This window comes from Melanerpes formicivorus, unplaced genomic scaffold, assembly GCF_026170545.1.
Source record: "Melanerpes formicivorus ecotype bairdi unplaced genomic scaffold, bMelFor1.0.p_v2 SCAF_2, whole genome shotgun sequence".
Taxonomy (NCBI): domain Eukaryota; kingdom Metazoa; phylum Chordata; class Aves; order Piciformes; family Picidae; genus Melanerpes; species Melanerpes formicivorus.
Genome location: NW_027142354.1, coordinates 16,957,100 through 16,978,695, shown reverse-complemented (window position 1 = coordinate 16,978,695; position 21,596 = coordinate 16,957,100). Strand labels below are relative to the sequence as shown.

At 42.7% G+C, this 21,596-nt stretch overlaps 1 protein-coding gene and 1 long non-coding RNA gene across 2 annotated transcripts in view; one reads left to right on the top strand and one right to left on the bottom strand.

Annotated features, from left to right (window-relative positions):
* MTHFD1L (methylenetetrahydrofolate dehydrogenase (NADP+ dependent) 1 like) overlaps positions 1 to 4,159 on the top strand; it is a 166,616-nt gene extending 162,457 nt beyond the window's left edge. Inside the window, exon 28 of the mRNA XM_068151920.1 lies at positions 877 to 4,159. The gene's annotated coding sequence lies outside the window, so the exon portion shown is untranslated. The remainder of the gene's footprint in view (positions 1 to 876) is intronic.
* Positions 4,160 to 5,920: 1,761 nt separating this feature from the next.
* Positions 5,921 to 21,496, bottom strand: LOC137447929 (uncharacterized). Its single transcript, XR_010988945.1, has 3 exons — positions 18,252 to 21,496; positions 12,456 to 12,557; positions 5,921 to 10,289 (listed from the first exon to the last, which is right to left on the bottom strand). It is a non-coding gene; the product is annotated as an uncharacterized lncRNA (long non-coding RNA).
* Between the last annotated feature and the right edge of the window lie 100 nt (positions 21,497 to 21,596).

Here is a 21,596-nt window from a genome sequence, read left to right as displayed (position 1 = left end):
CTGTCCAGAGTTGCAGATCTATGCTTGCACTTGTCTCCTCTTCAAAACTGGCAGAGCTTCAGAACAATTGTAGAACACAGCACCAGTATTTTACTACCCTGAGAGCTCTTCTGAATGCAAGAGGAATCCCAGAGTTCTGTGATTGTGTTCACAGTCATAAAGACACCCATGAGGGGAGAACAAGAGGCAATGGGTGGAAGTCAAGGCATAAGAAGTTCCATGGAAACATGAGGAAAACTTTTTTCTCTGAGGGTGACTGGAACAGGCTGCCCAGGGGGGTTGTGGAGTCTCCTTCTCTGGAGATATTCAAAACCCGCCTGGATGAGTTCCTGTGTGATCTGGTGTAGGTGATCCTCCTCTGTCAGGGAGGTTGGACTAGATGATCTTTTTGAAGGTCCCTTCCAGCCCCTGACATTCTGTGATTCTGTGAGAACACCAAAACTGATGCCCTAAAATTGCAAACCAATTGTTAGATGTTTTCATCTTCATTCATTTATATATGGGTAAAAGGCATTCGAAAACTTTGCCTTTGCGTACACAAAACTGATCCTACAAAACAAAAAACTCATTTCTTTTAGTCTCATTCCACAGTATTCAGTTTCAGCCAGCAGCAACTGCTACAATAATGTGCAGTCTGAAGTTTGTATTATCCTGGAGTAGGAGTACAGATTTTTGTTTCTCACCCAGTGGGGGTTACATAGATAATGGATGGGCAGTGCATATGGCATAACTAAACATTTTTGTTTACTATGCTTAAGGCAAAAAGATTCCTTCTCACTAACACACTTTTAGGTTGTGACTCTTTTTTTTTTTTATTTAAAGAAAGCAAAGATGTCTTGTTTCAACATATAACATTTTTTCTCTTTCTCATTTCAGAAGCCTGGAAGTTAAGAAGTGCAACTTTCCTGCTTCCTGCAAGCAGGAGACAAAAATGAATCTGAAATATTCCTGTTATGTGTCTCTGGAAGAATGTCAAGACAGGCCAAAGAGCAAAAGTTTACTCTTTCTTCAAACTGGTTTTTATGATGAAATGTAGCTGTAAGGGTTTGGTTTTGTTTTGTTTTGGCTTTTTTAGGGGAAAAAAAGGGCAAGCTCAAGTTTTTCTCACTGTAGAACAGGAAGCTCTTTTCTGGGGCTTATGCTTGTTTGTGGATGAAACATTGAAAAAGGGAGACATTTTTCACCTCAGATTTCTCTTCTCAGAGGAGTTTACAGAAGAATTTCCCTGATCTGAGCCATCTAAAACTTGCATAAACATGATTATACTGTGTGATCAAGCCTGTTTCTCTCTGAAAAAGACACTTTTGTTCCTGGCTTTCAGGAGCTGAAACTGCACAGATTAACTGCGCATTTTTGAGTTATCATCAAGCGTTGCTCTGGATGCATTTGGGCAACAGCCAAGCTTCAAGCCAGGAAGATATTAAGCAGAGAAAGCCAAAAGCCTGTATTTTGTGAAAGGTTTTTGATAGATAATTTGTTTCCTTGTTGGGCACAGATCTTTTGAAACATGTAAGCCATAGCTGTCTGATACCCACAGGTCACTGTTTATCCAAAGTTGTCACAGGCTGTTCTACTGATTATGTGCATGTTGTGGTGAAGCTGGTTTCTCAGAGGGTACTGCTTCTTCTGAAGCTCTGTTTTGCTCCTGTTCATGCCTAATGAAGCCTCCTGCTGTGCTGGCTCCTGACCTAGAGTTTTTCTTATCCTGTCCCTGGCAGTACACAGCACCCAGTAACGACAGAGGAAAGTCCATCAAGCAAAGACACAGCAGGGCTAAGCTTTGTTCTGCTTCATTTTGTAGGTTTTTAACACCATAGCAGAGCGTGTTTTCTATTTGAAGGGGAGATTCAAGCAAGTTAAATCCTAAACCATGTGCTTTACCTTACCTCAGTAAGTCACCTTGTTCTGTTTTTCCTAAATCTGCAGCAAAACAAGCCTGAGGTACCGGATACCGCATTTAGCTTTCCAAGCTGCTGCTCCTCAGGAAACTCTCACTGACTGACCGTTGGTTCCTTCAATAACAAAAAACGTAACAGAACAATAGGTTGAATCAAGACAATGGGCCATTGTGAGGTTTTAGGTAAAAAGCAGTGAAATAATTATGAGAGAGTTTATTTTCCTGGTGACGTCTTCCATCCTGTCGATTTACTCTACTTACGCAGATCTGTATATTCTGGGCTTCTGCAGTGTAGTTTTGGTTCCCTTCTGTGCAGCCACATTTGGAGACTTAATTATCTCAGGAGTTGTGTTGTAACTGAGGGGTTTGTTTTGGTTTTTGAAATCATGCTTTGTTATTTATAAACTCAAAACTATAATTATAGACAGAAGAGCAAGCTGGGGACAATTAAAATAATTATCTGTGCCGTCCCTGGAGTAGCACGGAAATGTCTGTTGACTCCATTTCAGAACTGTTCTATTCATAGCATGGTCCCCCAGCACTGTGGGGATTGCTGTGAAGATTTAAACATTAAAAAAAAAATAAAGCTCTTTGATATTTTAGCCTGATTAGATGATAGAGGTCATAACAGCCTATACTGTGGATGTTTTAATTACACTGGGGCAGGACAAACTTGAGCAGTAGAAAGTTAGATTCAAGTGTGGCTCTCGCAGCTGCTGGGGAGAAATATTTCTGGTATTTTGTGTTACATTGTGCCTCAAAATACAACCATGCTATAACAACAGTGTTGCCATTTAGAAGATTTCTCATAGAAGATTTCACCACAACATGAGGAGAAACTTCTTTATAGTGAGGGTGATGGAGCACTGGAACAGGCTGCCCAGGATCGTTGTGGAGTCTCCTACTCTGGAGACTTTCAAAAGCCACCTGGATGCATTCCTGTGCAGACTACCCTAAGTGATCCTGCTTTGGCAGGGGTGTTGGACCCAACGATCTCTTGAGGTCCTTGCCAGCCTCTAATGTACTGTGACACTGTGATTTAGTTTTGCACAAACTGAGCTCTGTCTAGTTGAGAAATAGGCAGACTTTTGGGAGAACATAAATGCGGTTTCCAACCGTAGTTTTCCTAGTAGCAGCCTTACAAGAGAAATAAATAAAGTTTTTCCTCCATCTTGTCTGGAAAAAATCAAAAAAGATCTGTGCCAAACAAGGCAACAAACTGTGCCTTTCAAGGAGTCATTGTGGTTCCCACACAGGTGTGTTACACCTGTCTCTGGGCTGTGTGGAGTACTCAGCATGGCACTAGCTGGCTGCCTGTGAAGCTTTCATATGGATATGGATAACTTTTAAAGCATCAGGCTTTAAAAGTAATTTCAACCTGCTGCTTGGTACCCACTTGTCTTCTATGTAGTCTCCATATTGTCCCTTCAGGCCACTCCCCCGGGACTGTTTATGTGACCTATCAGTCTCTCTCCAAAACAATGCTGCAGCTCAGTTAGTTGAGAGCTGACAAACATCTTGTCATTCTTCCATTGCCACATGCACCGGATTCATCATAGTATTCTGATTGATAGCTTCAACAATTCAAGGATAGCTCGGATTGCACTTTATTCTTCTGCCCCACGCCTGGTTAGCTATCTGCAAAAATCTCTTGACATTTTAGATTTTTAGCCTTTTTTTAGACTTTTGTAGAAGATTTGTTAAAAATAAAATCTGCACTGCTGTGCAGATGTTCTCAATGGGATTGAGCCATCAGCTGAGCTGCAGGAACTGCTACAGTTCATTCCTTGGGGGCAGCCTAGCTCCCTGAGGCCTTCATCAAGAGAGTTTTTTAAAAAGAACATTTTTTATGATAGCTGTCACTGGTAGGTGTATCACTTCTTGTTACATGGATGTGATTGCAGGTATGAGACTCCTGCCATTGTACCTGCTATCCTGTGACATGGCAGAACCACAGCTACAGAAGGCAGCTTGCTGTGCTTATCCCTGCATTTGCTAAAGTGTGTTAAGAACTACAGCGTTGTTAATGCTCAGACAATCTGCTTTTTGTAGTGACTGAACAGTTTGTTATTACTACTGCTGAAATACTTCTGTAATGACAGTTAAATACTTCAGACTACACACAACAGTTTTTCATTTGTACTTCAAAATTCAGAATCCTAGAATTTCAGTTGCTTGAACATGAAAATCAAGTGTATGCATGTGCACAAATGGTACCCATCTCAAGTCTGAACTGATTAATAAAGGACATCCAGTATTTCATATTGTTCTCTTTCTATTTACTGTCACATCACTTTTTAGACCCTTTTTTTATTCCTTATAGCTAACTTAATCTTGCCATGCTGCTGTCTCCAGCTAAACGAAACTACACCAAGCAAGGAGGTGAGCTCAGCTGCATCCTGGTCAAGTGCCAAATGCGAGCAAATCTTGGGGCTCGTTCATGTGTCTTGGGAAGCCAGGAATATGTTTAGTCCTGGCTGTTGCCACAAAGGACCATGCACCAGAGGGTTGTCCACAGAATCTCCTCCACCAATACAGTCCTTTTGAAGTAGGTTTGTATTTGGGGAAGGACACACCAGGCTAACATCCTGTCCTGGTCCCAAAATATCTTGCTGCAGCCTTTGGTCCCTGGTGTGAAAGGCTGGACCAGATGCAAGGGTCAGCTATACACTTCTGATTTCTCAATTAGCAGCTAGATTTGTGCTAAGCAGTATCAGTTACAATAACATATAACTATTTCTTGGGGTGGAATTTAACACAAGCAATGCAAAAGTTTCAGGAATATTGACTGTTAAATCAACTGGACCATAACACAGCAGAAAGCATCTTGGGAGCTGGAATAAATAAAATGAGGAAGTGGGAGGAAGGGTGGGGGGAGAACTTGAGCACATACTGAACATTGCTTCTGTTTTCTAAATAGCTGAATGAAGTTTTAACCATATGATTTGTATTATAGAATCCTGTTGGTTGGAAAAAACCTTTTGGTTACCATCAACTTTGGGTCAGAGTTCGATTCTTAAAGCCAAAGAAGTCTTTCAGCTTTTGAGGCTACAGACTGTTAGTTGCCCATAGAACAGTTCACCTGTGTGTTCTCATCACATGCACACCAGGAGAAAAAGAAAGAAAGAAAAAAAGTTCAATTACATCTGTATTTATACCAAACATATTCTATACAGACAGATAACTTTACCACTAGGATGTTGCCTTCCTGTTTCATTTGCCAAAAGGCTTGAGCGGAAATCTGAGAGGAGAGAAATAAGCTTCATGTCTGACTGACTGACGGCAGCAGACTAGCTCTTAACACAACTTTCAGCCAGCCAAAGTCTCTGCAAGGAGGCTGTATTTACTGCTTGCCTGGCTTGGGTGTTACATGTATTTCCACTCCTCTCCAGCCTCCCTGGAGCTTGTATCACCTTGGTGTCTCCATGCAGAAAAATGCTGTTTGCCAGCTTGTTTTTTTCAGGTGTTGAAGGTAAGGAAACTACCTGAGGAAGGTTGCTGGGGAAACAAATAAACATCTCATAACTCCTTCTGGAACTCTCTCTGACATTACTCTGAGGCAGCAGTTTAATGAATCAAGCCTTTTGCATCAGTTGCATGTAGCTGTTGATTTTTTTCCCCTGTGTTTAGTAAGTTCACCCACTCTCACCCAGTGTCAGATATTAGTGTTTCATAGTATCATAGTATCATTCAGGGTTGGAAGGGACCACAAGGATCATCTAATTCCAACCCCCCTGCCATGGGCAGGGACACCCCACACTAGCTCAGGCTGGACAGTCTCATCCAGCCTGCTCTTAAACACCCCCAGGGATGGGGCCTCGACCACCTCCCTGGACAACCCATTCCAGGGTTTCACCACTCTCATGGTGAAGAACCTCCTTACATCTAGCCTGAATCTCCCCACCTCCAGCTTCATTCCATTCCCCCTAGTCCTATCACTACCTGAGATCCTGAGAAGTCCTTCCCCAGCCTTCCTGTAGGCCCCCTTCAGATACTGGAAGGCCACAATAAGGTCACCTCGGAGCCTTCTCTTCTGCAGACTGAACAGCCCCAGCTCCTTCAGTCTGTCCTCATAGGAGAGGTGCTCCAGCCCTCTGATCATCCTTGTGGCCCTTCTCTGGACACGTTCCAGCACCTCCACATCCCTCTTGTAATAGGGGCTCCAGAACTGGACACAGTACTCCAGGTGGGGTCTCACCAGAGCAACTTATTTAATTCTTACCAGCAAGAGGAAAATACTAAATGAAAGGAGAAAAATAATCAAGATGACAAATGCAGGAACAAAGCACAGGAGTCATATTTTCTCTTTGGGGCAGAAGTGTATGAAAGCAGCAGATATAAATCAAAGTGAGTCCAAGAAACTATTTCACTAAACCTGGCTTTAAAAACCCCTCTAAATTGAGTGCTATATAAAACTTACCACCAGCAGTTTTGAAGAACGTTATGGTTAAAAAAAAATAATTAAAAAATCACAACCTAAAAGTACATTTATCTGCTAATCTTAACTGCAAATGAAAAAGATACTCTCACAGAAGCATCAAAGCTTATTTTTAACTAAATCAACACACTAATCAAATGATGCTAAGAAACAGTAGGAAAAAAGATAAGCAAGACTTTTTTTTTCTTTTAATTGCTTACAAGTGATCTAAATTATCTTCTGAGAGAAGAATATACTTGGAAAGTTAACACTACTGGAGAAGACCCAAAGCCAATGCTTGAATTCATAGACAGCATGCTGTTTTCCATCAATTCTCCCTCCCAGGGTTGGCTACCAGATCCCCAGAGACAGGAGAATGATTTTATGTTGAGCCTGTGCCCAGCATCACCTATAGTAACTGCAGGCAATCAACAGAGTGGTAACAATCACTGTGGTGCTGGGGAGGAGGCACCAGTCTCAGACACTAGTCTCTCCTATGTGCCTCCTCTGCAGCAGGTCACTGCAACAGATGACCTCACCTTTTGCTAAATGTGGACCTCTCTATCACATGATTGCATTTACTCAGCAACAAACCGCACCACGCTGGAAGCAGAATTGGAAGGGTTATACCTGGTGTGACCTTACAATTTAAAGCATGCCTGTGAGCTGTGCAGACAACCTGCAATTATCAAACTGAGCATCATGAGCTGTTTAAGAGACAGATGGTCTGTCCTGCAAACTTCTGATAGGTGGTGTCATCCCAACACCATGCTGGGGTAAAGAGTACGGTACCTGTGTGGAAAAAGATTCCCTAGAGTTCTACTTTTCTGCTGGTATTCTAATTTTGTCCCTTTCAGCTCCAACAACAACAACAAAAGACACCGAAAGCCCCCAAACCCTCACTCTCTCCCAATGAGAGGATCCCATCAATTATATTTGTGTATCTGTGAATGGATTTTTACCACAAGCATCTCTAAGGCTTGAGTTTTTCCACTGTTTGAAGACAAGTGGTAGGAACAAACTGACAGGAGAATACACTGTTTAATCCTGTATAAGGGATGATGAAGTGAAGCTACTGAGCTACATCCAAATATTTATAGATACAAGCCTGAATACACAAGAGCAATTAAGCTTGCACACTTGGGAAAGCGTCTTTGGGGAGGACCTTTTCAGTTCATACCTCCTGTGAAATGACTGCAGTACCCAGCTGCAGGAGGAGAGGGGCACTGGAATAGCTATACATTACTTAGTGTGTCTGAAATGGAAACAATTCTAGTAACCATTTATTCATGTGCATAAACTTGAATCTTAAATTTAGCAGCATTTCACCTTTTGACCTTGAATTTCACATTGCCTTAACCAGCTTGACTTGAGTCTGAACAGCTACAGAAATGTTTACAACCATTCACTGCAGCAAGATTAAAGAAAGCCTTGCTTGGATCTTGAAACTGATGTCTCAGGACCGTTCAGACAGTCAGCACCAGTTCAGCTGGAGCTTCTTCATCACAGACATTTGTTGTTCTGCCATCAAGCTCGAGGGCTGGCCTAAGCACCCTCCCCACAGCATCCTACCCTACAAACAGGGCAAATCCTGCTCTTCAGAGCCCACTACCAGGTGAAGACATAGGATGCTTAGTAAGTGGAGAGACATACATAGAGGATTTTAGAAACAAACCAACCAACCCAAACAACAACAAAAAAATCACACACATTTTAAATTCTACATGCTTTGCTAAAATGCCAGTGCCCAGCAGGCAAATAGATGACAACCAGAACTTACAACATACAAGTATCAATACAGAGTGGCTTAGCAGTTCTGTTTTGTTAAGCCCCACACTAGCTATTACCAGATTTACATTTGGGTTTTTCTTCATCGCTAAGCAAAAACTGTGAAGCTGTGCCAGAAACTTGTAGTTGTTGAGCTGGCAGGTGGGGAAGGTGAGCAAGGAGCCTTCTGTTCACTAACAGTCATCAAAGACCACCTGACTTTGCAACCTAATAATGCTTCTTGTAAATGAAGTCAAGATTCATATAACCCCTGCAGTGTACTTTGTGTGCTAACAAAAGATCGATATAAAAGCGTTAGCAAGCTACGCATGAACGAGTTCATTACTGCAAAGTAAGTTGCTTTCCCTTTTGAGCAGGGCATACACTCACCAAGTACTGTGTTTTACCTATTGTTACACAATTGTTAATATATACAACACTATTACACATTCCCAAAAGAGACAAAAATGGATCAAAATCTATATGAAGGAGGCATTTTTCCAACAGCTGTTTCTCCCCCATGCGAAGCAGATGGACTCAGGGCACTCAGCAATTGTCCATGCCCTTTCATGAGGATTCCAGTATAAAATCAACAGGCTATAAATCTGTCCTAATAAAATCATTGTAATTATTTTAAATAGTCACATACACTATTCATTTAGATCTGGTACAGATGCTGCTACTAAGCACACTGTTTCCACTCAGGATGGAAAGGACTTCTGGAGCAACTGAAGTCCCACCACATGCATCAGGCTTTACTTCGTAGCGAGCAAAAATGCTTCAAGTAAATGTGTACTTTCATGTACAGGTTTAGGGACAAGCATGGCAAAGCTAGGTCACACACTGTAAGGCCACTTACCAGCTGTAAACGAGAGGGATTGCTCATTCCATGTGAGGGCATGCTGTAAAGCCAAGGTCTTACTGCAAAGATTTGATGGACAAAATGAACACAAGCAAATGGTCCAGAGACTCCCCTAGATCACAATTCCTTACACCTTTTTCCCTACCACTTCTCAGAGCACCTGCTTTAAGAGCACTGACTTGCTCATTCTCTTCAATGAGTTGCTACAGCCTAAGCAACATCGTGCAGGCTTTAACAGCACTGACCTAGTTCCTTATTTCAAAGCACTGGAGGGGATTTAAAAAGGAGGCAGTTTTTACTCCACCATCTAAGGCCTCAGGTGTTTTTGGCTTCTCTAGAACAACCGAGGTCTGGCAGGTGCAGGCATTTCCTCCCCCCACACAGGTCCTCACCTCTGCCCAAAGCTCCTCAGGGTTTGCACAAGACTAACAAAAGGCTCTTTGTAAGACTCTCAGTAAATCTCATTTATATCCAAATGCTGATGCTTCAGTGGTGATCAGTGATCAGAGCCCCAGGGACACCTCTGACATACCACAGCAAGGGCAGCAGCACATCTCCTTACAAAAGTGCCTGGCCACAGTCCACCCCCTTCAGTTCAAATAATCGTTCTGCTTGAAGCCTGTAGCCAGCCCTGGATGGAGGCCTCCATCATTCTGCTCCTTCTGTAACCCCTTCCCCCCCAGGGGTTTGGCTGAGGACAAGGTGGGAAGCGGAGTCCACCTCATACAAGGGGTAGGCAATTGCTGGGTGCTCCATGCTCATGTGCCCCCCATGGGGGTAAGGAAAGTGGTGGTGCTAGCTCTTTGTACGAGCCTAGCATTGCTCCTCATGTCACTACCTTGCTTGGTCTCCTCTCCCGCAAATTTCCAGCCAGTCCAGGGTTCAGGTCATACTTGCAACAAGCCTCTTATCTGAAATATTACCTTCTCCTCATTGCTGTTGGCCTCATGGTTTTTGCACTTCCCTCCATGTAGCACCTCCTCAGCCCACTGCTGTTTCCCCTCCCTAGTGGAGCAGCTATTACTGACAGTGTATAAACACTGGCATTGGAGCAGCCTGCAGTCACCAGGAGCCCAGGAAATCCAGCAGCTGCCAGCATGGGGCCAGGCAGAAGGAGGAGGGCTGGCAGTGGGACCCCCACCTGGCTCAGGGTGGGCCAGATGTGGTTTGCAGACTGCCAGCTGCAGAGCCATGTGGTAAGAAAAGCTATCCTCCTCAGAGCTGTGGTGGGACAGGGGTCTTGGTTTTCCAGCTGTTGGTCAGAGTTATGCTGTTGGTTTGGTGGCCAGCAGTTACCATCACTGCAATGGAGGCAGCAAAGCTGTGGACCCCTCCACAACCTCCTCCTGTGAAAATAGACAGGTGAGTTTAAACCACCACCTCTGGGTGCTTCAACATATGTATATAGCCTTACCTAGAGCAGGTGAGACAGCAGCTGTGGGAAGCACTCCATCAGCAAGGAGGACGGTTGGTATAGCTGATGTGGCTGAGTCCTGCCTTCCAGACAGCTCTGTGCTGTGCCAGCACTCTCAGCACTGACTGACAGGGTGAGGCTGGAAGCCACAGTGCCAAATGCACCTGAACTTGTCCTGCAATTGTCTCCCTTCAGCCCAGAGAGGGCTGCCATCCATGCCACCAGGGAAACAGCTCACCAATGCCTGAGGATGTGGCTGGTACCTCAAAAGCAGGGATGGTATTTCAAGAGTAGGTGTCAGACCTTAGAAATCTAGCTCCAACCTCAAAATACCATGACCTGGAGTACAGGTGTTCATGAGGAGTTCCCATAACAAGACTTATGAACATCCTGCCTGGTTTCCAAGCAGCACTGTTACTCCAGCATTCCTTGCAGCCTTGGTCAATAACCCAACAATGCCTGGTCACAGGCCCATGATAAGCAGTGCTCAGGACTCACAATCTTGGAGAGGGGAGCAGGGAAGAGGGGAGGAAAACTGCAATTCACTTGCAGTCATGTGCTTTTGTTCTGAGGTTGTTATCTTGCTGCCAACTCCCTTGACATTCAGAAAGTGTTTGTGTTTAATCCCTGGTTTTATTCAATGTGCAAGATGCCTCTCCTTAAGAGTCTCGTAATTTAATCACCATTAGATAATTACTACTGACTAGAGTAATAGCTGGCAAAGGTCAAGTCATTGGTTATTCAAAGCAGGATTTCCCCAGGTTTACAGAAAAACTTCTACTTGATCTTTGTGTTGGCTGCAGCATGTGATCACAACTGGTAATGGCTGCCAGGTGGGTGTACACATCTGTCTGCATCTGTATACACACACATCCCCTTTCACATACATAAATGTAAACAGCCATCTTACTTAAAGCATTGACATGTGATAGCACAGATCACCTCCCACCATTTCATTTTGCATACATTTGCATGTAGTAGATTATTCTAAGAGTTACTAAGTCCTGAAAAGAAGGGAGCTCATTAGCTTTACTTTTGTTCTTTCTCAAGAAAATTCATTGTACGTGACCATGACATTTTAGCGTGTTTGGCCATCCCCCAGTGTTGAACCTGTCCCTAAACAGTAAACTGTCAGACAAATAAATTACTATAGATTTCATGCAAGCGAAGAGCCAGTGGGAGAGGAAGGAATGAAAAGGAGATAGAGGAGAGAGACAAGACCCTCTCCATGGTCATATACAAATTTATCAGGAACAAACTCTTCCCAATCCCACTTCTCACAGGGCTACAATTTCATTCCATGGATTTTTTTTTCATTATCCCATGTTTCTGATTGTAATTCAGTCATCCTTTACAACCAGCACTCTTACTGGCTTAAGTCTGTAAAGCCATTTCAAGACATCATCATTTCTTAAACTCCGAAGATGCAGTCCCACTTGTGAGGGCCTTTGCACAGCCCTGAAAACAGGTCACAAACAAAGAACAACAGAAAAAACAGCTGGCCATTACTGCATCCCACTGACAGAAAATGTTCAAAACAGGGCAAACTCACTTAACTAAACATTTTTTAACCTATACTGAGGTATTTCAACCAAACCGAGAAACTGGGGAAAAATAAAAGCCTGGTTCAGAGGAAAGACTGAAGCCCAGAATGTCGATAGTGCCCTGATACCCAAATCCCATCAGCTTTTTTCTTTAGGAATTTTGTGCAATAACATGTAAAATTCTCTATCAAAGTTTGAACAACGTATAGAACAAGTCTGTTTCCAGACATTCATTGCTCCCACTGACAGCAGAAACTGAGGACTTCAACTGCAGAAGCTTGGAAAGGTAGCAAGAAACTCTGGTTTCACGGACTAATGACAAAAACGAGTCTTGGAATCACTTTTCTGGCAAATATATTTCCCATACTAATGGCAGGAGCCTGCCAAAGCCCAGCTGCAGAGGTATGATCCCCTCACCTTCCCAGACCCACAGCACCCCATTCCCCAATGTTTTCCCTGGGGCTCCTTCCCCTAACATGCCCCAGTGAGGGGCCCTCCCTGCACCTCTATGGCTTCTTTCCCCCTCTGAGGAGCAGGCAGCTGCTAGTATGTACCTGCACTCCTGGGTGATGAGCAGCAGTCCCAGCCTCTTGGTTTCTCACTTCTACTCCATGCCCAGGAAGAGACTTTCACAGCGTTTCAGTGGTGCAACACAGCTACAGCAAGAAAGGAGCAAAACTAAAGTGGTAACACAAATGCGTTATAGGAGTAAAATACCAAATAAATCACCCCTTGTCCTCTCAGAGGAAATGAGATTAGTGATTACATTACTTTTCTTTGCATGTAGGAGAGGATCCATCCATGTTTATTCACTCTGTGGTGCCTGGGAGAGCATTACTGATATCTTTGCTCACTGGCCTCTCCTGTTTTGCGCTGCCCCAGCCACATCCCATACACTGACAAAGCACCTGAAGCAGTCAGGTAGCTCCAGGGACATACACCTCTATGTCACCCACAGATCCTTTCTTCTGGGGAGGAAGCATCTTGGGCAGAGGCAACAGGAAACTGCTTATGATGTATAAAAGAATAATTTCTAAACACTATTTCAGTCTGGACATTTTAGTCATGGAAATGTGTGTTATTAGAAATCTTCTGCTTGTGATCAATACATGGATGCTATTAGGGCATAATGCAATAGCTTCTTAGCACTCTGGGTAAATACTGCCTGGCACTGCAAGAGCTGAAGTGGAGCAGAATGCCTTGGCTGCCTCTGGTAAAAGGCTGAGAAGTTGGTTTTATAAAGAGAGAGCAAATTGCCTCTGCACCCATGAGTGTGCAAATGCTACTACTAAAAATGATACTGTATGCAAGCCACACAAAAAGAGTAGGAAAAGGCAGTTCCATCACACAACTTAAAGCTTGAAAAATACTATTGTTGCTTCAGGTGTGCTCTGTAGCTCTACGCTGAGCTAGAGCATTGCCATTAGTTTACTGGGTGCTAAATAAAATGAGGACATACAGAAGGAAAATATTTTCATCTTAGGAACCTGATCTTCCTTGCAGAACCATTTAGCATCTAGCAAAAACAGCTTGTCAAACACTGTTCACAGGCCTAAGGGATGAGAAGACAAGAATAGCAAAGAATTAGGCCTAGGGGATTTGCTGGAGGAGACAAAATGCTGTTTCTGCTTCTACATGGTGAAAAGGAATATTTTTACTTTCCTACTGGCTTACGTGTGGTATTTCAAACATAGCCTGTACACTTGCTCCCTCACACCTCCCATGACCATTAGCCCTATATAAGGCTCAGCTTGGATGCTCACCTTTAGACTAGAAAGCTGATTAATAGCACCAAGGCTGGGGCTTGATGAACACCTCATTTGCCAGCAATGTAGCTTCCAGCAGATTCTGCTGCCTGGCACTTGGTCTCCCTGCTCCATCGAGCACACACCTTAACGCTTGCCTCCAGAACAGAAGAATTGTCAGCATGGCGGGGGGGGTTGTCTTTATTTTATACAGTTATAATGCTTCCCTAATGGAGGCAGGGAGCAGGGTGCAGAGGGTGTCCGTGCTGCCATGAGTGCAGCTGCCCTTTCAGCACTTCCAAGGGGCAGCAGAAGGCTGTGTCTGTCTGTCCCTGGGGACCATGAATCCACACAGGAGCTGGAATTTGCATGTTTTTACTCCATGAGCAGGCAGAGGTGCAGCACTGGGAGGTTTGTGTCCCTGTGTACAGGTGTGTACAAAGCAAGCCAGGTGGTAACATGCCTGAATTCTGCTGCCCATTGAGCTGGCTGGAGAGTAACAGGAACTTGTAAATCACCTTGTTGTGGTTTGGTGGACAACAGTTTCAGAGCAGAGATAAAACAATGTCACAAAATGTGCACAATTCTTCAGGACAGGTGGGGGATTTGTTATGTACTCAGTACTGCACAGATGGAGGACATTGGGAAAAGAGCTAGCATGTGCAGTAGGATGTGTGCTGTTGTCAGTAAGTGGAGACATTCAGCATTACAGAAATATCCACACACAATTTTTCAGTTCAAAAATAATCAGCTAAGCAGTACTTTTGGTTGGTTCAAGAAAATATTAAATATTTTAAACTATTTTAAATATTCTGACAAGTTTAAATGTATTTGTGTAAAACTTGATTTTTTTTTTAATGAAGAAAATTTATTTTAATAATTTAGAGTAAAAGAATAGCATGTTTCAAAACCATAGTCTCTCTGATAAAAACACAATTACCTTTCATCACTGAAAAGTGAGGGTAAATTGGAGTTTTGGCCGAAATTTTTGGGGTGGAAAAATATTAAAGGGTAAATCATGTGGATCTTTTCCCTCTTTGCCTAGTCTGTATAAGAAAGGTTTACTTGAATACACCCTAGAGTATATCCAAAATCTTTTACTAGTGCCTCACAATCACCTATAGCCTGAATCAAAGTCTACTGATCAGTCATGAACCTTTACCCTTGCACCAACCCAACCCTCCTGGGTCCAGGGAAAACAAAAGAAGGTGAGACCACAGAGAAGGTGTTTAAAGATAAAATCAAAGACAAGTTATCAGGAATTAAATCTTTTGTTTGAATGTAGGGCTCTACATGGTGACAACTCATCTTTCATCCCTCTGCCTAGGCTTTGAATCAAATCCTTTCTGAGTTCTTGCTTAGCACTTTGATAAAACGTGTAGACTTGATAAAAGACTTTTTTTGATTTTATCCTATTGAACTAATGCTTTAGGATAAGATAAGGAGATATTGTTGCTGAAAGATGGGAATGACTGCTTCCCTACAGATACCTCAGCCGCTGCTGGTAGGTACAAGGTCTTCATTGTCGGATGCACATAAGAATCATTCATCCTTACACAGCCAGTATTGAATGTTCAAGGGGGTTTTACTTAGAGAATTGTCTGACTCAAGCAAAAGCATGTGACTGAGAAGACAAAACATTTCAGGAACTTGTTTCTCAAGATGAAAAATGGAAATAGATGGATCTTCAAATGCTCATTTCAGAACAGCAGGAGGATTTATTTTCTCAAATTTTGATGATTTCCATAAAATGATAGGAAATGGTTGGGTTTCTTTTGCTCTAGAATACTTTAAAAAAAAACCCAACCCACACCCAAAGCAAAACACCCATTTTACTGCCTGACATTAATGGAGAAATAATGGAACAAGATACAGAAGAAATTAAAATTCACAATGAAGCCAAGTTTTTCTGTTAGGCCTCAAGCACTTTAATTTTTCTAGTAAAACTCGGAGTAAAATCTCCAGGGTGTTGCAAAACCTGATCCTCTTCCTCAGAAAGAGCAAGATGAGGATTCCCATCAATAGCTGTGGGCAGCATGAACTGAGGGTGACACTTTGGAGGGACACAGCTTTGGACAGTGACCCCGGTGAATCCCAATTCTGCTGCATTACCACCTCCAGGCATCCAGTGAGCCCTCAACACAGGTAGTGTGAATGAATGTAAAGCATTTTTTGCTGAGCTTTGTGGACTGAGGATGGGTCTCAGTGCAGAACTGTTTTGCCTTCTTCACATGCTCCAGGTTTATAAAAATAAAAATAAAAATCCCCCCCTGCCATGCTTGGTGAGATCTTATTCCTACCCAAATCAATAGCAACACTCCTGGGAAAGAACCATAATTTCACCCAGAAATGTCATCCAAACTTTGAATCATGAGTGTATCATGGTGGCTTTTGAAGCATTGCAGTTCGCTGGTCAGAAGTACAAAAAAAAAATGGGGAAATAAATCATCCCCTGGACTATTTAATGACTGCAATCCACCTATTTCAATCTTCATGTCTGAAGACCATAGGTGGATTTCCCCCCCCCCTTGTTGTATCAATACCTGCTAGCTACAACGCTTCTGCTTTCTGTCAGTAAAGAATCCACTCTTTGAACTTAAAAGTTTCTGATATTTACAGTCCCCAAAAGTCCTTTACTAACTGTGCATTTCGTAAGTGATGCCGTCATATGAAGCCTAATTTGCAGAGTATGATGTTTCCTTTCCTTTGTCATATTGAATTACAAGCAATTATGGCTTTAGTCTAATGTAATATGAAACTACGGTCACATAATTACTTACTCAGTGCCCTGCACTAACACTGTATGAGCTGTATCTGCAGCATGAGATCCAAGCTTTGGATCAATCTGTGGTTTCTTAAAACATGAGTAAGAAAAAGGCACTGTAGTTCAGCAAATAAGCTGATTTAAAGGTCATCACTTTAATATGCAACTAAAACATAAAAGCAGCTAACAGGAATATGAAAAATGTAAGCCAATGGGAGTATAAAATAAGTAAGCCAAACTGAAGTTCAATGTCAAGTGGTACCTCTTCATTCTTGCCTAATAGTCTAAAAATACTTCCTTAGGAGGTTTGCAAACACACTGAATAAAATCCTTGAAATCCTTCTGAACAATTTGGTAATAGAGCTGAAATACTGCTTGGTTTTCCTGTCACCAAATAGGGAAAAAAGATAATTGGATTATTATTCTTGCTCAAGGTAAATATCCTACGTGAAGAGTCACTCAGGATTATTCTCTCTTCCCCCCCCCCCCCCCATATTTATTTCCCCTGCCCTCCTCTTTATTACTACTGCTACAAATTGTTTCAAACAATGTAAGGAAAAAGGCAGTTATATGGGAACTGTGTCTGCAGCATCCTTCAGAGCTGACTTAAGACCCATGGTGGTATATAGCCTACACAAGATCTGAAGAGCTTGGCAGGCTGATAATTGAGCCATTAAGTTGTTATATCCTGGGAGGGGAGCTATTATTTTTATTTTGAAAATAACTTACACTTTAGCTTAATTTCCTCTGACATAATAATAGCCCATATTCTAGTGCTGGCAAGCTTCTAAAGACCTAGAAAGTTGGCTGAGTACATGAAATTCTAGATAACCATGCAAACCCCTTCTGAAAGCAGACAGCTCTAAGCACCTTGTAGTATTCCTTTATGTTTAAAGTATCACATGAGCTACTTCTCACATTTAGTTTCCTTAAGGTGGGCCAAATTTCCAAAGTCTAAAAACTCACACATAAATGAAGACAGTTAAATGTTATTGTTTTGAGATTTTGTAGGTTTGAGCAAAGATTTAGGATTTCTTATCCACTACTTCTCCCCTACTCAGGTAACAGGGAGCACATTGCTGCAGGGAAAGGAAAAAGCAAATAAAAGAGAAAATATCTCAATTGATTCTCTAGACAGAAGGGATTTTGCACCACAGATGTTGCTTCCCTTTGCACTGATACTAGTTTGATACTTGAGTGAACCTTGCAGACTCTAGGTTTGCAGGACTGAAATAATTTACTTCCTCAACAAGATGTGCCAGGCAGCCCAACTGCAAAAGGACAAACAATTCTTTTAATAGCAGTTTTCATCATACTGCCTCACTACTTGACCTCCAAATGTGCAGAGATGCTACAGTATCATTTAAACTGGGAAAGAATACCTTTGTGCTATCCATGAGATTCACAAGAATCCCATTGTTGCTCTGCACTGTGTACATAATGTTAAAACCACCTAACAAATACATAAAATAACATGGTCTAACTTGAGGACCCATTATGTTCAATCAAATTAACCCAGAGTTTAAAGGGGCAGGGGGAAAGTACATGCCCATATGAAAAATTATTGCAGTTCATAACAATTTGGGTTAAATTTGAGTTAAAAAAGTCAAATTGCTTAAGATTTGCAGGTGCTGATAGCTGTGTGCGCGCAAAACCTTGCTGGTGCGGATAGCTGTGTGCATGAAAGAGCAGTGGCATGCAGAAGAGATGTGAAAACAAGATATCATCTATTCCAGCTAGCTCTACTTCCCTACAGTCCTCCAAACAGAAGCAATTTTTTTGCCATGTTAAATTTAGCCTAAAGTGCATTCTTCCCCTGCCCCAGGAACACGTGTACTCACTCGGGATGGTGGATGGAGGAAGGCTCAGAGCAGGCAGAGCAAAGGCAGTGCTGCTGTCATGCTGCTGGGGCTGCCCACTGGTTCCACATCTGGAGCAAAGGCCAACTTGTCCTCCCACACAAGCCAAATAAAGAGGGATAAAACAAGGGGTGAAAAGACATGTTTTCAGAGAGGCATTTTGTCAAAGGGCAGTTTAGAGGCAGGGTGGGTGAACTGAGCTGACAGTCTGCTCCTACTGGGAAGGGTGGTCCTGCCTCCTCCTTTTCCTTCCCTACTCCTCATCACACAGCATCTCCTCCTTTCTCTTGCTGCAGTCTGTCTGGTGTACTTGTCTTCTATAAGGCACTGCTACTCAGTCATCCAGAAGAAAGAAAAAGCATTTTTTGGCTTTCCCTCCCCCCCAAGGTTAACTTTCCATGAGATGGTGAGATAAATCTGCTCACTGAGCCTCAGATGAATTTGCCCCTGTAGTGAACTCCTGCCCAAAGAAGGTCTGGAATATGTCCACTTTCTTCCAGGTCCAGCCTTACCGTTTAATTGCTGCAAACTCGGTGACTAGCTTCATTTTCATAGCTACTGTGCCAATAAATGAGATTTGTGCACTAGAATAGTTGTTTGTAGCCCTCCCTTTATTTCTTTTTACATTTAATTTAAATGTTGCTAACTAATCCTATGGATACTACCAGTTTTAAACACAAAGCCTAAGACATAAGAAAAGCCAGGATTGCAAGATAGGTATCTTTTTACCCAATCAGCTGCAACATCTGGAAATAAAAGGATTCTCAGTTCAGTAATTTGACCTCTTTCTCAGCTGTATCAGCTGGAAAAACAAACCTCGTTCCTGACTAAGGCACCTCAGCTGTACACTGTTCAGTGCAAAAGCTATCACTTGCTTTTACAGGCTGCAAAGTATCTCACATTTCCCACAGGGTGGGCTCAAAGGATCCCTTCTTATCTCACAAGAAACAAAGGAAGGAAGGACCTCTCTTCTGAAGACAATTAATCAGTATTGAATGCTGGGACTTTATGTGAAGATGTATGGTCAGGGAAGGAGGAGAACAAAGCATAGGGCAGCACTCTTACACTCTGTCTTAAACCAGACAGCAACTGGTAGTGTTTCCCCCTCCATTTCTCTCCAGGCCTGCTGGAGTTTGCCGCCAAATTAAGCATCTGTTTCACTTTGCTCCATTAAGAGGAATGGCAGGATAGGATCTATTAGTAGGCAGCAGCTTCATCTCCTGCTAGGTTTGGGCTTTAGGAGACAGCTTCAGTGTTCTTTAATGCTCTACATGTCTGCAGAACCATACTTACCTTCAAGCAGAGGGGGAAAATTGCAACGCTGGGACAGCATTTAATATTCACTGAAGCTTTCATAATGAAGTCTTAAATTCTCCTAGCCATGAGGACACTGATCTTTTGCAACCCTTTAACATTACTGGCATTTCTGAAGCAGATTAAATCTCTTACCTTTTCAGAGCACCTCACAAGCTGCGTTTTGCTAAACAGTACACCCAAGACCAAAAAAACTCGTATTCCCTTTTTGGTGTGGTAGCAAGCAAGAACAAAAGAGTACATTCTTTGCTTATGGCTGTGCAGCGCAGCCATCACTAGCCCAGAACTGACCACCACATCTTATTTAGCTTTACAAACAAATCTCCTTCCTTGATGCAGCAAAGGCAGGTGACCAACTCACTCACTTCTGTGACAGCAAAGCTCTTTTCTTCCTTCCCAAGCCAGCAGTGTTTGCTTGCTTATTGGATTGTGTGCATTGATGAGCCTGTTCAACACCTCAGGACACCAAAAAGGTGGCTACCATAGTGCTCCATTATCTAAGGTAGCTATGCTGTCCATACAGATTGACAGCATCCCCATCTACTGCTGTTAGAGCCATACATTCCTGAAACACAGACACCTTCTGCAAAGTACTCACAATAGCCTAATAAAACACAGGCAGAGGTGTAAGTAGACACAAAGGATCATAATTTCAACATGCAGGAATCTGGATTTGCACCAGTGAAAGATACAGGACACTATTTACAGGAAACTGTACATGCATAATTCATACCAGTGAATGAGCTGTAAGTTTGCATATATGTGTGTCTGTTTGCATATGCCTTTACCAATACACTGTGTCTATAAATGCACATGAATCTTCAGGTATGAGATCAGAAAATGTCCCCTAGAGTCTCTACATATATTTCTGTTCCTTCTCCCTGCTTTCTTCATCATGCCTTATAAGAAGTCCTCATAAATCTGCTGTCTTCTTTCCTCCCACTGCTGTTTTTATAACCAGCCTCACAGACTTTTATTATTCTTTGTGGCATTTCTAACACTGTTTTCTGCAGTGACCTCAGATTTTGCTATTTTAAAATAAGTATAGTGGCATTGCCACTTAACTGGCTGGTCTTGAGCCATATTCTGACCACGTTGTGCTAATCCACTGGGACAAAACACCCCCACAGCTGGTGGCTACAGCTCCCAGAGAGCCTCCCTTCACTCAGAATCCTTGAGTTTGACCTCCTTAGGTAGATAAGGCTGCAGTTAGAGGCAAGAAGATGAGCAGGGGAGTTGTGGATCTGTATAGGTCACAGTAACAGTAGCCTTAGGTCTGCAGGTGTGGTAAAGTCACTTTGGTGATGCCTTCCCTCCATTCATCTATGACCAGAGATATGGCTATGTTCTCTCATATTCTTTTTAATATCCTATAACATTAATTTGTGCTTGCTCTTAAATAAAAAAAAAATCAAAATAAAGACGTTTTTCAATCTCATTACTGAGATTTCAAACCACTAATTGTTGTAAACAACACCAGCCAAGGATGTGGCTGATAAAAGTGCTGCAGATCAAGTGGGTATGTCAGGCACTGCTTCAGAGTCTGGGCAAGGGGTGAAGGATTCAATATAATTGCTATCATCTCTTTATTCTGCACAGGGTAGATGTTGCCAGAGAGGCTGTGGATGCAGCCCTTTTTTGCCAATAGCTGAGTGAAGGAAGAAATTACTGCCTCCCCTAGCCATGGGATGTTGATGTGGTCCCTAACCAGAAACCTCCATGCCCTGGGTTCACAAAGTTGGGCAGGAATGTACCCAAAACCATTCAGGCATTACCTCCATGTACCATTAGGTCACCTGGAAGTGCAGACTTTATTCATGTCATGTTTCTGTCTCATTAGCCAGAGCAGACTGTGTTTATGCTGGGTTTGGCTCTCCATCAACTTCTGGAGGTGATGTGCTATCTGGCACAAAGCCTGCTTGCCACCCCTTGGAGACAGCTTGTGGAGAGCTGAGCTGGCAGCACCAATGGGCACTGCTCCAGTGCTCTGCAGCACAGGGCTGACGGGTGTTT